The sequence below is a fragment of the Camelus dromedarius genome, unplaced genomic scaffold (genome assembly GCF_036321535.1).
Source record: "Camelus dromedarius isolate mCamDro1 unplaced genomic scaffold, mCamDro1.pat HAP1_SCAFFOLD_176, whole genome shotgun sequence".
In the NCBI taxonomy this organism is placed as follows: domain Eukaryota; kingdom Metazoa; phylum Chordata; class Mammalia; order Artiodactyla; family Camelidae; genus Camelus; species Camelus dromedarius.
This window is the reverse complement of record NW_026989746.1, coordinates 753,132-769,598: the sequence shown is the minus strand read 5'-3', so window position 1 is coordinate 769,598 and position 16,467 is coordinate 753,132. Positions and strand designations below refer to the sequence as shown.

Sequence of the window (16,467 nt, the reverse complement as noted above, 5' to 3'; positions counted from 1 at the left end):
GATTTGCTTGTGCGTTACGGAGAGGACAAGTAATCACACTGTTATGTGTCCTCCCCCCATGCTGTTCCTGTTAGTGTAGCTCCATTCTCATCAGCTGTGGCTTCTATAACAAATGTTTCTTCTCTCTGGCTTGTATCCCAGCCAGCGGCTTAGCGGCCCTAGTTAACTGCTTCCCACACACTGCATGTGGCTGGGTCGTTCTCCCAGTTGTCTGCTCAGTGGTCATCTTCTGAAAACACTAAGACCAATTCAAATTTTGAACTAGGAGGATGTTTTATGTTCCCCAAATGCTTCTAGCAAGTTGCCCCGTGTTTTGTTTGTTTTCTTCAATAGTCCTACCTTCCTGCCGTTCAGGGAGACAAGAGAATTTCACTTAGCAGGATGTTTAGAAGTAGCTTTCTTTCAACTTACACCTGACAGAGGACAGTTCTTGCCCATTGGATACTGTTGTGCTTATAAATTTTAAGGAACGGGTGACTTTGTTTTTTTTTTGCCTTGTGTGATATTGCATTCATAGTGGGAGAAACTCTTACAACAGTGTGTACAGTTGGAATTAACATAGTAGCTATTTTAAGGAATTCAAAACAGCTTATATGAAAAAAGTGTGAATTGTGTATATATATATATATATATACATATTTAGCTTGTTAACTCATGTGTCCGTGGCTTTGATTATGGTCTCAAAGCTGTTCACAGTTTTACAGACTTAACTTTTCTTTATTCTAGCTGCAGAGATCCCAAGGACCAGACTGACTGTGGGAACAACCTAGCCATGAAGGTGTTCTTCTTCCAGTTTGTCAAATACTACTCCTCGTGTTTCTACATCACATTCTTTAATGGCAGATTTGTGACTTATCCTGGAGATCTGGTGTATTGGCTGTGAAAATACAGAAATGAAGACGTGTGAATACAGCTTTGTGTTCTGACAGTCTAACCTGTTTCATGTTTTCTCTTAGTTGCCCAATGAAGAGTGTCTTTACTCTCTGTTCCTTAGATTTTTTTAGGCATAAAATAATGACTTTATTTCATGTTACAGCTATCTAAAATTTAAATGAGATTTTCTTTCTAATATTCCAGTGTGACCCAGGTGGCTGTCTCCTTGAACTGATGATGCAGCTGACAATAATCATGGGAGGACAGTCCATCTGGAATAACATACAAGAGGTGTTACTTCCGTGAGTACTAAGTCATGTGATCTTGGGGTGAGAACGGCCCACCCATCCAAGTAATTTTCCTGCATGCCCATCTCTAAAACAGGGGAGACTCTCTGCTTATTAAAGCTCTCCAGATAAGATGATCCAGCCAACAGTGTAAACATACCTCCTGTTTAATAATTATGTTTAAATTCCTTCCTTTTTATGTTTAAATTAAATCCTCAAGTGCTATAGTTTCTACTTATTAGCCCATCACTGGGGACTGACTGATCAGAGCCCGTTGAGAGATGGCCCTTTTTGGGGCCATGAACTAAGTTTTCCCACAACTTCCCGCAACTTTCTCCTCCTTTTATACATGCATTTAAAAATCCATAACAGGAATTTGTTGAGTGCCTAGTATGTGTTAGTCACTGTATTAAATGTTGTACATATATGTGTGTGTGTGTGTACAATTTAATCACCCAAACAATCCTTATTCTTATCTTCCTTTTCAAATGAAGATCCTGTGGCTTAAAGAGGGTAAATGATTTGCCCAAGTTCTCATTGCCAATAAGAGACCACTGTGGGACTCAGATGTAAGACCCTATCTCATGGGATTCATGTTCTTCTAAGAACAGAGACTCTCTTGGTGTCCTAAGGCACAGGGTTACATAATGTTTTAAGAGACACTTGTCTAAAATAATAACTACAGAGGTTTTGACTTACTGTTCTCTTCCTAAAAATGAGAAAAGCAGATGTTAGCAAAGGTCACACTGTCCTTTGGATTTTCACATAAGCCCTATCCCATATCAAAGTGGACAGTCCAGTGTTATCTGCAATTTCTGAACATTTCAAGGAGCTTAGTGTATTCACTTTCTGTTGTAACAAGTATCCCCAAATGACATGGTAGTAGGAAGAAAAAAGAAATAGTCTCCACTAAACAACACAAATTTAACCTTGTAGGGTTCTTGAACGCAGGAGCCTGCTGAAGTCAAAATATTGGCACGGCTGTTTCTGAAGGCCTCAGGGGAAACTGTATGTTTGACTTTTCTGGCTTCCAGAGGCCACCTACGTCTCTTGGCCTGTGACCTCTTTTCCTTCTTTCAAGGTCAGCATGGTTGTGTGCCTCTGACTCTGATCCTGTGGTCAAATCTCCTCTCCTCTCTCCCCTCTTCTGTCTCCCTCTTCCTCATTTAACTACCCTGGTGATTACAATGGGCCCACCTCTATAATCCAGCTCATCTCTCTTAGAGTAGGCTGGTTAGCAACGTTAACCACAACTGCAAACATAGGCCCCCTTTGCCAGGGAATATTACCTCTTCCTATGTTCTGGGGATAAGGACATAGACATATTGGGGGGGGACATTTTTCTGCCCACCACACTAAGCTTTTTAAGATAATTTCTGGCTTTGAGTTTCTGTCCTCATGAAACTGTTGATCTCTCTTCTGTCTTGCCTTCCACAAAAGCATTCTGCTCCTGGCCAACCGAACTGCATTGCTCACCCCTCTCTGTGGTGTCCCCCAAAACCAATTACACAAGCAGATCTTACTGTTGTTTGGAGCATGGAGGAGAAACTCAAACAACTTGAATTTTGAAATAAAATCCTCCATCATTTTACAATCTTCCATGTCACTATAGAAAAATTATTTTTTAACTTCATTTTTTAATTTTTAAACTATTTTAAACTTTGTAACTTTTTTTAAACTTTACTTTTTTTCTTATCATCCTTCATTGTAAGCTCCAGAAACCTGCTATTCTGCCCACCGCATCCAAGTTCCCTTTCACTGTTTCTCCTCCCTTCCCTAACTTTCCTTCACTCTCCCTTATTACCAATTTTCTGTCCATTCTCTTTATAGGGCAGTTAAATTATTTTTTCTTTCCTTCTTTCTGTTTTTGCAGAGTGAACACATTTGTGTGTCAGTGTGTCCTTCCACATTTCTTCACAAGGTCTTCATCTTTCAGCTTCAGGATGGATTACTGTGGTCTGTCTACAAACAAAGGCATTTCCCTTGTCCCCCAGCTCACCATGCCCCTCAAAAAAAAGATTCTGATCTTTGCTGTGAAATGAATCTTTTTTTTCCCTACTGTGCAGTAGACAACTCTTACCCTGAGCTCACAGTCAGATTTCTCCAGAGGAGTAAAAGTAGCTCATGTGCAAATAATACTACTTTTCTCTGTGAAAAGAAATAGATCAGATAGAGGAAATACTTAACTCAGATTACTCAAAAGCATTTCCTGAAGGAAATATGTTAATTATTTAACACTAAATTTTGTTGAATCTGGTTATCAGTGAGCTATTTTTGCCAATCAAGAAGGATATATTTCCTAAATTGGTACTGAGCAATTCATGTGAAATGAAACTTGCTCACATTAACTAGTTTAAAGTAAAGGATGCATTATAGTATCTGTGGTCTGTTTATACCTTCGCTTAAGTAAGCACATTGTTGTAGGTTCCAGTGAGCTGAACTTTGCCTACATGTATTTCTACTCTGGGCTAAAATATTTAGGGAAAATATTTTGAATTATGTTTCCCTTTTTTGAATACCAGAAATTCTGAATGGTAGCCAAGTTCGAGGGTCGCTTGTGTTTTCCTCACTGCCTCTTCCCTTTGTATAAGGTGCCAGTTTCCTTCTTAATTTTTCATATAAAATCCTAACATACTAAAGATCTATCAATTACTCTTGCTGCCCCAAAACTATACCCATCCTCAAAAATACATCGGAAGGGAAAAGAAAACTTATCAAAGTTAGTGACTATTTTCATGCTATTTAAATATGTCTAAAGGAACATAATGAAATGAATTTTACCATATCTCACCTGCCTCCACCCCCCAATCCCATGTGGGTTTGTTGAGTAGGATTCTGGGAGCAAATGAAGAAGGACAGTGATGCCGTGATCCAGGCTCTCTCTGGGGTCTCCCCAGCACTTGGATCGGCACTTGGTATAAAGTAGGTCTCAGTCCGAGCCAGCTGAGTGAGTGAGTGACTCACAGGCATCGAATGAGTAACATCAGTGAATTAACAGCATTCTTTGTAGGACTCAGAGAATAAGCTGAGTGCCCTATGGCCTTCCCAGCCTCCCGTACTATTTTGATGTTGGGGTCATTTCTGGGAATGTTATTCTGTACTTGACAAAAGTCTAGTACAATTCCAGGGTTAAGTAACTTGCCCTAGGGAAATTTTATGATAAAATATTAAGAAAAATGGTTAAATGCCCAACATGACATAGCACTGTCCTTTGGTGTTTAGATAATGTATGGCTGTAATTTTCTTACTTTATATGCTTTCTACATTTTCCACCGTGTGTACGCACTACTATATAGTAAGAAAATGCAAATATTTAAAAGAGAAAATCTCTCTTCTCCAGATATGATTTGGTTAGAGGATGAGTCAGATAGATATATTAAGAGAATCTTAAATACATGTGTCCATAATTCACTCTTTAAATCCAGGAACAGGAAACTCAGGAATGAAATAGATTAAGAGAATCAAAGATACTTGTATTCAAGATTAGCAAGTAGGAGTGTCCTCAAAAGAAAAGGTGATTATCTATAATTCAGGGATTAAATGTGATAATGAACGTACTAAGACAACATGAAGTAGAAAATGCCACGTGGGAAGCACTGAGTAAAGGGCAATTTACCATGATTATGCCAATATGTGTGGTCAATTCCCAAGCAAATTATTGTGTAACCCCTGCTAGAGGGAGAAATCTTCCAGCCTTGGCTGAAGAGTGGGGAGGATCCAGTGTCTGTATTTTTTAAAATGTCTACAGGTGTTTCTCATGTGCAAATTGGTATCCCTGCATGAGAACCATAAACCAACAGAAAACCCAAAAGACCGAGGACAATGATGGGTTGCCGACAGCCCAAGCTTTTCTGCCACAGAAGAGTGGTTCCAGTCAGGAAGACTGAGCAAGAGGCTCAGAGTCTTAGCTAAGGACAAGCAAGTCGGGACTTCTAATACGACCTAATGTCATCGACGGGGGAGGGCAGTTCAGCACAAGAAGGGAGCACCAGGTGAGTTAACATGGAAGTTACATCCTGGATCCAAACAGTGATGGATTTGGGTCCCGGAGGGTTAAAGCCCTGCTTCCGTTGGGCATGGACCGCATTCCACAAGAGGCTGAGACAGGAATTATGAGGCAGAGAAAAATTCCCCCAGGGGACTCCCGAGTCTGGGTGCCTGGAAGGGTGATGGACGAGCACGGTCCCAGCTCCACCCGCACCGCAGGGCTCCGAGTGGCTGTGGAGCTGTGCGCTCCCGGCCGGACCTCAGACCTGACTGCAGTGCTCCGGGCTGCGGCCTGGGGAGCGGCATCAGGAGCAGGCTGTCCCCGTCATTCTCGTAGGTGCTGCAGTGACCCCCACCCCGGTGGCCACGGCGTTCCCAAGCCAAGGGTCTAAGTGACTTCAACCTTATTTACAGGTGACCACAGCTGGTTAGCCTGTGCTGCTCAAAAAGAAGATCCCATATGGGGTTTTGATGTGTTAGGGGGTTTGCTAATACCTGGCCTGCTTTGAATCGTTTCATCTTGACAGCAGCCTGGGCAGTCGAAGTTTCACCTCCCAATTTTATTTCAACATTTTTTGTTGAAAGTATAGTTGGTGTACAATATTGTGTTAATTCTTGGTATACAGCATAGTGATTCACATATACATACATATATATATATATATATATATTCCTTGTCATATACTTTTCCACTATAGGCTATTAAAAGTTTTTGAATGTCGTTCCCTGTGCTATGCAGTAGGATCTTGTTGTTTGAAACAAAAATTACTAAACAAAGTAACAAAGGAAGCAGACTAAACCTAGCCATGTATACGGCACAGTTGAGTTTATCTCAGGATTTAAATGTGGTTTTGAACTCCAGGATCTCTTTATCAACTTATCTTATGTAAAGTGCCTGTGGAACACTTCTCAGAAAAATGTTTAAAAATCATAAGATTTAGAGAATAAAGAAGGAAGATAATTATACTGAAAAGCAGGTATCAAAATATAGAAATGGGCATTTTGTGATACAGTAATATCTGAATTATTGGAAGGACGTGTTGAATAAGAGGATCCAGTGATGGGTCTACTGACCGCAACATTCTGCCACAGCAGTGAGTGTAAATCAACTTCTGAGATCTGCAACAATTGCATTTTGAATGTAAATAAAGTTAAATAACAAATAAGCCATGAAGTGTGGATTCAGATTCAGGGGTATCACGAGTCCATATCCCCACCCCTTCACAGAGCTCCCTGCTCTTCCCCTAATATCATTGAAAGAATTGGGGAAAGTTTGTGAAGCGAAGGGCATGTTCCATTGCAAAGAAATCTCGTAGCAACCCTGGGAGCATGGCCAGGGAAAGTTTAACGCTGAGATCAGAGGCAGTGGGAAACCTAGCAGGGGAAGCTCTTTGCAAGTCACATCATATACTCTGTGTGTGTCCACGTGTGTGTGCATACAGACGTGTGGGCATGTATGATGTATACACCTGCCTTTCGTGTGAAGACGCCTCACTGTCCAAATTTGAAATCCATCCAAACGTGCAGTGCAGTCAGCCGAAGCTCCGCCAGACGCTAAGTTGTCTGTTGTTGCTCTGTCTCTTCTGCTGAACTCCACGAGTAAACCACGCGCCAGCTGTTGCTTTCAGGAACAACAGCTCTGTAGTCTACAGGTCCATGCCTTGTTTCACTGCCAACTCCGAATTCCTTTCAGGACAAATTGCCATTTGAATAAGGGGGAAGCATTCAGTTGTCCCACAAGCCTCTGAGTGAGGAAAAAATTTAACCTTAGAGACAGCTCTGTGGGACAACATCCAGAAGGGTGCAGAGCACTGGGCTGCGAGTCGAGGCTGTTTCTTTCAAGCTCTGCACTGAATTTGAGGTGGCATGTCACTTCTTTGGCCCTTGATTTGTTCAGCTGAAGTTAGGGTCTTGGACCTGTTCGATCCAACGGTAGAGTATCACTTTTCTGCTCAGTGATCCTCCATGGTTCCACAATTCCTTCAGAGGGAAAAATGAACATCCTCACGGCAGCCTCTAAGGCTCCACCCCCCAAAACCACCACTTATTTCCTATTCATTCTGGCCCACACCAGCCTCCATGCTGTCTGTCCAGCGTGAGGGACCTCAAGGCCTGTGATCACTCTTCCCTCTGCCCACACCTTTGCCTCCGTCTTTGCCTTATTCAAAGGTCACTTGCCCCATCCACACTCCTCCCTACCACACATTCCTCGCCCTCCTTTATTTTCCTCTGCAGCACTTATCACCAGCTCACCGACCCTGTATTTCTTTCTTTTACTTATTTTCTCTGACAATTTACAAACTGGAAATGCCATGGTGGATAATAGCAGAGAAATAGGGGGAAAAAACTAATGAGAGTAGGTATCTTCTAAAAGCTAAAGTGCCCACGTGAAAAGGAGGTAGGAGATAAAGTAGTAGTAGTCGTTACAATTTTGGTAAACACAAGGTACGTAGTCAGGACTAGTTTTCACAATACTTGAGTGTAGGTAGGCAGCAATAAAAAGAAATTTATCCTGAAAACAAGAAATTAAATTCTTGGGAAGATGATGTGTTCAGCTTGAAATGTCAGTAATACTTTTATGACCTTGGTCTGATAATATCTTGCTTTATAATTTGATCTGTTTGACAGCTGGGTCATGAATCTAATGATGCCACAGTTTCGGAAGCAGAACAGACCACCCCACGATGGGAATGGGACAACCATCTGTATCCAACGGGCAAACTGGGGTTATTTTATGAATACCCTGAAATGAGTAAGTCATCAGTGGGGATTTCTGTGCTGTCGGTTATACTAGAATATGCTTTCGGTCTCAGAAGCATCGGTTACCGAGCCAAACAAAGACCTAGCATACCGAAACGGATCCCGCTTTTCTCAATTAGATGCAATTATGCAGTCAGGCTTTCAAATAGGTTGCCTGTGTATATCTTTGTCAATATTTATGTTGTACAATGCTGAAGGTTTACTGCCAAGGAATGAAATGGAATACTCATTCAGGTAATTCTCCATCATTGATTCTCAGATCCTTCTGGTCATGTCGTCTAAGGATGAACTCAGAACCGTTACTAGATGTGACTCAGCACGGGCTGCAGCCCGTGTGGCACAGCTGTTGGCTGATATCCTTCTAAACAGAGTCATGTGAGCCCGCCAGCCTGTGCAGAAAGCCCGCAAGAGCATCCTGCCTCATGGCAGCAAGGGTCACAGGGTCACCCCTTCCACACCTCACACCTGCCTTTGACATTTTTCCTATTTCTTCTGGCCGATGGTTTCAGCCTGGTTCCTTGAGTCACTTCATGGCACATCACTGGCTTGAATTCAGGATGAATTTGCTGATCTGGAGTATTGGTAGAACACAGATCCCCTCCTTCTCCAATGTCTTTGTCCATTTCTGTAAATTTGCTTGGCCTTTGTTTCTCTTTGTTTGAACTTGGTTTTGAGCTCTCGGTTGCCTTTAAATTGTTGCATCTCAAAATAGATTTCCCTAGGAAACTTCAACTTTTCTATTATGCATGGCGCACTTTTATCTACTAGAAGGCTGATGATGTGCACGTTTTGTATCTGAGACCTTTGAGCTCACCACTGCCTTGAATTACTTTTTTTTTTTTAAGCTTAGGAGACAGGAAAGTATTTTTGTCAATAGGCTTTGCATTTATGCATGCCGGTTCATGTCTGCAAGACACCCCATTGGGCTTCCTGTTTATAAGTCTACAGAAAGAGGGAGTTTTCTTTTTCCTAAATTACATGCTATATATATAATAATTGCTTTTAAAATATATAATATACATAGAAAAGCATCTGATTCCCTCGGTGAATGAAAGGTCATTTTGTGTCATCTTCAGTCAGCTATGCTTTGTGGCCTGGTGTCTGATTTGAGTTTCATCTTTGCTTTTGTTGTGCTTAGTGACCAGGTTCGATTAAGGGTGCAGCTCCTGTCCCTGGTGTAGAAATTATGTTCGTTTTTTCTGCTTATTTTCAAAAGGACTTTAATCCAATGACCTGTTATTCCAAAATGAGTCATAATTGTAAATATTTCTTATTGGGGCTATTATCAGCATTAATAATAACAACAACATTCTGAGGGCAGCATATCATTTGGTATTTTAACACACACGAAAAAAGCCTTGGAAAATAGTTATTGTTCTAGTTAAGTCAAATAAAGGTCATTGAAAGGAAAAGTTGCACGCTTTTGGGAGAAATGGATAGGACTTTTAGAACTTTATAGTCTCATTAAAATACTAATTAAATAATTCAGCCTAACTCTACCCTACATAACAGGATGGAGTAACAGCTATTCTAGAGAGATTGTTCAGATTTATTCGTTTTCCTATTCTCTAAATAATCCCTAACGAATTAGAAATTTCAATCCATTTTTGAGAGTAGGCAGTCTGTTATTCTGTATTCAACGCTGGAGTGAAACTTATTTTGTGTTCTTTTCATTCATGGGAGATAGGATTTCCAAGTGCTTTTTGAATTATTTTTGTTCCTCTCAAATAAAGTGCCTTTGGTGGTGATCTCCTGACCTCAGTTTCCTCCTCCCAGTTTTCCCCATGATCATTAATGACACCCCACCTGCCTTTTTAGTTAGGCCTCTTAGCTGCTGAAGGGGAACAGCTTCTGACAGATGACCCTGGAGCCCTCCACCCTTGCTTCTTTAGGCCTCGCACCCTGCCACCATCCCTAGTCTCCTTCGCCAGAAGTATCTTTCTCTGCTTTTCTGCCTGGAAGGGTTCTTGCCAAGCCTTGGCAGCAAACCCTCAACTTTTTAGAGATTTTCTGCTCTCCTTTCTAAGCATGAATTGCAGTTGATTCTTGTCTTGATGGTGCGTGATCATGTCTGTGTCCATTGCGCTCCCCGGCTGGACTGATCCTGTCGGAGGCAATAGTCAGGCTTTTCATCTTCCCGTGCATGTCTGAAGCACCACAGCCTGGACCCTGGTTCTCATACGTGTTTAAGTGACTTGAGCTTGGAGTTTCAATGCACTCACATACAACTGTTAGATGAGTTGGCGGTAACATTGCCCCCAAGGCCCCCACAAGTTTCTATAGGGCATATGTTTTTTTCTGAGTGAAATTTCTCTTTTATTTGTTCTAGTGATTTCCCCACTGTCCTTTGAGATTATTGGAGTAACCCTGAGTTATTAACCACAATAGCTCACCCCCAGAAGCAAAAGATCCTGCTGTTTGAGAACTCAGACACGGGACATAAGAGAAATAATCTATCAGTCTTAAAATCTGGAAGCCATAAGATACCGTTTTGTACTTAGAGCACCCACAGCACAAACACCAGTCTCTCAAGAACTTGGCGCTGCCTTCCCAGAGGGCGGGTGCCGTAAGTGAAATGCAGTAAGTGATGAAGTGAGAGCTCTTCGTCTCTGGTACTGCCTTTTCCATCCTTGCTGTGTTAACTTGATCTTCCCTTCATTTATTATGTTCTCTATTTAATTTACTGCATTTAATATCAGTTGTTCTTCAACATCTCCTTGCACCCGCCCCCTCCATTCCCTCTCTCTCCAGTGCTCTCCCACCCACGCCTCTCCTGCGCTCTCCAGGACCGCCTTTCTCCCCCACGCCCTTACCTCTGTTCTGTCTGCTCACCACCTGCATTGACATTTCCTTAACTCCGCAGAATGAACTTTCCAAAATGGCAGCTGAGTTACTGGGGGGGATTGTAGACCTCTCATCTCTTTACTGATTCATTCGTTTATCTATCCAACAAACACTGAGCACCTGCTATGCCAAACACTGTATCAACTGCTGGGGAGACCAAGACAGGTAAGACATGGTGTCTGCACTCTGCAGGGCAGGCGAGACTTGGCGAGTAGTTGATGGATTGCTAAGCAGGTGAACACACATTGGACTTCATAGAGCTGGAAATATTTGAACTGAATTTTGAAAGGTGAAAGGAAGTTAGCTCTCTAATGTGTGGTAGAGGGAGTGGACACTTCATGCAGAGAGGTAGAGACATATAAGAGTACACGGCATGAAGCGGCTTGGCCAGACTGAAGAACAACAAGTAGGGTTAGAACAAAGTATCCACAGGTGGGAATATCAGGTGCACAAGGCCTCTGTCATGATGGGTCTTGTGTGCTTAGACTTGAATGTATCCTTAAAAAAACAGCGCTATATTGGAATATATGTAAGCAAGAGAATTGCATAATGATTATGTTAAAGAAGATCTGGTTATACTGGCAGCAGAATGGAAAATAATATTTTTGGGAGGAGGCCCATATTTTGGTGGGAAAGGATATTTCGGGGGCCACTCCAGGTAATCCAGACAAGTGGCACATGCCTGCAGAGAGGCCCTGGGCAGAGGGATAGAGACGTGGGCGGCAGAAGTGGTGACTGCTGCAGAGGGGACTGCAGGGCCGCGGCGGCGGGCCACAGAGCTGCTGAGGTGACTTTCCAGTGACCCATCTGGAGAGCGGATCTGCAGGGGGAGTGTAAGGGGAGGAGATGGTTTCCAGGAGATTGTTCTGTGTGTGGCATTTTGATTGCAAAGTGTCTATGGGACATCTGAGGAGTGATGCCCGTTGTTAAGCTGGATTCAACAGTCAGGAGCTCAGAGGAGCTGCGGGTGAGGCCGTGGGGGCGATTCATTCCTGCCAAGTGAAGGATTGAGGACGAGGCCCTGGGGAAAAGGGCCATGTACATGGCACATGGGAGAAGAGAAATCCAGCAAGAGAAAGAATAATATCAGAGCAGTTGGGAGAAACTAGTTGAGGCAACACAGAGAAGGCTGTAACTTGGCTTCAGAGGGATTTGAACACTGACTAAAAGGAGCATAGTGAGAAAGGGTGTGTGTGTGGGGCAAAAAAGCAAGAGCTAAAACCCAGCTTTAATTGCCAAGACTGGGGAAAAGGCAGAGGAGGACTATACTTAGGTAGACTTTAAAAAACAGATCTGTGTGTATCTGTGTGTGTGCATATGTGCACACACAATTTTCTGTCTGGGCTTTTTAAATTTATTTAAGTAAAACAAAAATTAAGGGGGGAAAATATTCCACTGAGAGGAAAATATTTGTCCACGGCAAAAGCTAACTGGTAATCAAATAAATAGGAGCTGGAAGTGCCGACTAGTTTGAAACACGCAGCCACCGGCAGTGCAACTCCTGTCTCAGTGCTGCGATGAGGGCCGTGGGGGATGCAGGGCTCTGAGCCCTGGAGAAGTCTTCAGCGCAGGTACTTCTCCAAGAAACTGGACTTTAAAGGGAAGAAGAAAGTGTAGAAAGTATCAGAGAGCAACACAGGACCGTGAGAGAGGGTTGGGCGAGGGTTAGTTTTGTTTTACAGTGGGCGTTTCTGGCCTTGCTGAGTTGCTGGGCCTTTGCTCTTTTTGGTATTTGCTCCAAAAGCTTTTTAGAAAGTTCTTCTCGCTTGAAAATCTGAACAGATTAAATCATGTTGGGTTATTTCTGGTGTTTTATTTTTTAATTAAAAAATTATCTGGAATTTATTTTAATGTCATAAATGAGGACACTGTACCAGGTCTTCCAATGATTTAGCTAATTACTGCAGTACTTGAATCCACTGATTTGAAGTGTCAGTTTTATAATATTACTAAAATCTCACAAATATCCACGTCTATTCTTGAAATGTAATCTATTTCATTCATACTCTCAGTGCACTATTTCTATAATGTTTCCATGAACATAGATTAATACCTCCTAGAGTTGGTCCTGTTTTATCCTTTTCCAGAATGTCTCTAATACTACAAATTCAAACATCCCTCCTCATTATTTTATTTGTATATATGGGTATATTTCTGGAATACATTTAGGATCACCTTTCAGATTTTTTTCTTAAATCCATTTGGGAATATTAACTAAATTTGCATTCAGATACTAAATTTATTTTGGAGAAAAAATGTTCTATGTCCCCCAAATTTGAGTCTGCCCACTGAAGAGGGTGGTGCATTCTACTGTTCATTCAATCATCTTTTTTTTTTCTTTTTTTAAATCATTTATCAGAATCTTCTTAATATTTTTCATTAATTTATTTCTGAATAGTCTGTGCCTGCTTTGTCATTATAAAATGATATCTTTTCTGGGTTTTGATCTGGGTTGATTGCTAATAAACTCATAATTTCTGGCTTCTCTTGAATAAGAAGGAGATCTGACACTGTGAGGCCCTATTTCCAATATGGTGATGGTGAGCATTGCGTTTCCTTAGGATGTCCACTTGCCAATTTGCCAGTGGCTGCACCCACTCCAAGCATTTCTGCTACTTACCTGCCCCCGTAGGCAGATGAGCTCATGTAGGGTTAGGTGGGTTATGGACACAGATACTGACATCAATGCTGCCACGCTGCTGACCCTGTGGCGTCACTAACTCTGGTTCTTGCTCTCTGACCTCCCTGAATATGACAGCTCCTTTTGGGCTGTGGACCTACTGCATCTTTCCAGCACTGTCGGCTTTTCTGCAACACACGCCTGCCTCTCAGGTCAGAAGCAAATGTCAGCTCCTCCTACCCATCCACCCCATTCACGGTCTTGCCGTTCCTGGCCAGAGTGGTCCCTACCCCTTGACTGAGCAGTAACACTAAAGGGACTATAAATTTGCCTCTCATCCACTGTCTTAGTTACATACCTGTGCTAGTTTACTTTAAAGGTCTGCCAGTTAGGAGGGGAGGGTCTAAAAGTCTTTTAGATCTCTGACCTTATCATTTCTAACCACTCCCCCACCCTATGGAACAGCTTACCACAGATCTCTGCTGCCCCATCTGTAGCATTGCCCTGTAAATTACACACAGAGAGAAAAGAACTTCTAAGCCACCACCATAACTTTGACTTCCTGTGACCACACAGACCATAGAAATATCAAGATAAAAATTCCTGAAGAAGAATATTTTGCTTAGGAAGACACTTTAATTGCATACCTTTCTGTGACTTGTAATAACTTCATAGACCCTCTGAATGTGCTGCACTCACTTTCCCAGACTCAAGGGAGCTTGCTCACTTGCCTATATTCAGTGTATTTCCTCCAACATTCTCTATGCATAGCTTTCCCAAAGGTACATTTCTTATTTCTATTTAAATTGTTAGATACATCCACAATATTCTTTTTTTAATCCTCAAATACAAATCATCTTCCAAGATTGTATTATTTCAACACTGAGAGTGAATAATATGCTTCAAGATTCCCAAGTTTATTATGAGCAAATAATTATGGTTGGTTGAAGATTTTTAAGTATGTTATTCCTACTAAGGGTATATATGTGAAAGAAACAGGTTGTAATGAGTCTTCTTCCCAGAGATTTTATATTTGCCTTTTGTTTGGATTCTTTCACTGTTGAACATTATTATTACCATGAACTTCTTTTCTCTTTGGGATTTAGTTCACCATTTTCCCCTCTCTCTTTACAGGAGTAAAAGAATTTATGTTGTCCTTCCATCCATCCACCACTTCATGTTTTGTGTCCATTCCTTCAACAGGTATTCAGTTTGGGTTCACCACAGTATATGTGGCCTCTTTCCAGTGGCCCCTCTGTTGGCTCTGGAGAACAATATATTGGAAATCAGAGTGGGTACGTGGAACCTTGACTACCCAGTATAGATGCATTGTGCCAGAAAGCCCAGAACATCGCAGCATGGCAGCCCACCATGCAAGGAACTGCAATTCTGGCTTTGGTGGACCAATGTGAATAAAAAGGCTTCATTGGGTGAAGACTTAGAAAAGTCCAAAAATGCATTGGTGTTGTTTCCTAAGGAATCTAGTGTTGGGTACTGTTTAATATGAGAGGGAGATGCTAACACTATCATCGTTATAAACAACATAGTTGTTGTAACTGTAATTGTTATTATTTTTAATATATTTTCTTTATAATTATTATTTGTGACTTACAAGACCCTTACAGAGGCAGTTGTTAAGGAGCGTGGCCGTTATACTGTTGCTGAAGTGTTAATTCAGTAGAAGCATGGTAATAGCATTAATAAGTACTCACTCTTTTGATCCTCACATTGACTATAAAGGTCACCCAGCAGTGCTTGTATAATGGAGATAGAAATCTATCCGTTTAAGTGTTTGTAGAACTTAAAATAAGAGCAGACATTCCACCGCATTTGACCATATATTCCAGACTATCAGTTTAAAATAGGAACTACCTGATGAGGCCATAGAAACACTTTGTGCATCCCCAATCATTCACTACCTTCCTGGTCCCCTGGGGCAGCGGTTCTTCCAGAAGGTGGCCCCATCTCTCCTCCCCACCCCACTCTTGGCCTTTGATAACAACTGTTGGTCATTAGCTAAGCATCCTCATGTCCTGCATGTGTCTGAGCTGTGAGGGAACAGAACTCAGCTGTTTACAAACTGTATTGACTATGACCAGTATGAACAGCCTCTCTCCTTCCCTGCCCACAACCCCACAGTGCAACACGGGGCTCACAACCACAGCGATTCCCATGCCAGCCCATCAGGGAACCTTCTTCCCTAGAAATATTCTTACAACGAGAGATGTTTCCTCCCTTACTTCACTGCCAGTTTCACTCCCAGGTTACAGTCCCCAACAAAAGGCTATCCCAGTTTGAATTTCTTAATCAAGTCTCATTGACCCTGAGTACCTGGCTTTTTCCTATGAGCACTCATAGAAATAGAACAGGGCCAGGCAGTGGCTGTGGGCCAGGTTCCTGGGTGAGGGGACTTGCTGGGAGCTTCAGGTTCTGTAGCCTGGCCCGAGCTGAGCTCCCAGCACGGCGTCTTCCCATCTGCATTATTTCGGGCCAGGCTTCAACAGTTCAGAGTTTCATTTTATCATCTGCAAACAGAATAATCCCCTGCTGCATATTTTAAGACTGTTATGTACCACAAAGGGTTCTTAGGGAATTCAGTGAGTCAATGCATGGAAGTCACACAACCTGGTCCTCAGGGAATGTTAGTTATCTTCATTATGCACCATCGATAAAATTGGCTCACAGACTTGGCCAGGTATCAAAGCTACAGGCACAAGAATTTGACAGTGTGTTACTGTCTGGATCATAGTCACAATTTTACACAGTAAAACAAACTACCTGGGACCACCCAGCTGTCAGCCCACCTGACTCCCCACCCCAGGATCCCTCAATTTATCTGATTTGCTTGCTACCCCTACTTTTTGGAGAAAGTTGGCAAATCACACACAGTCAATGACTGCTAGGTTATGTCCATTCCCATTCACTCAAATTGCCCCATTTTCAGTATCCACTGTGCTGCAAAACATAGACTAATGTTCAGAAATATGACAGCAAGGCCTTTCCCGTTCCACAGTCAGAGAACTAAGAATCTGTCATGTTTAATATGCCATGTGACACTAAGCAAAGCAGGAAAACAGGCTTCTGTGCTTTAAGAAA

The 16,467-nt window shown here is 42.1% G+C and overlaps 1 long non-coding RNA gene across 1 annotated transcript in view; it reads left to right on the top strand.

Annotated features, from left to right (window-relative positions):
- The window catches only part of LOC135320507 (uncharacterized), a 50,393-nt gene extending 34,490 nt beyond the window's left edge, over positions 1–15,903 (top strand). Inside the window, exons 4-7 of the long non-coding RNA XR_010379675.1 lie at positions 1,078–1,175; positions 4,909–5,152; positions 7,776–7,899; positions 14,575–15,903. This is a non-coding gene — a long non-coding RNA (uncharacterized LOC135320507). The remainder of the gene's footprint in view (positions 1–1,077; positions 1,176–4,908; positions 5,153–7,775; positions 7,900–14,574) is intronic.
- The last annotated feature ends 564 nt before the right edge of the window (positions 15,904–16,467 follow it).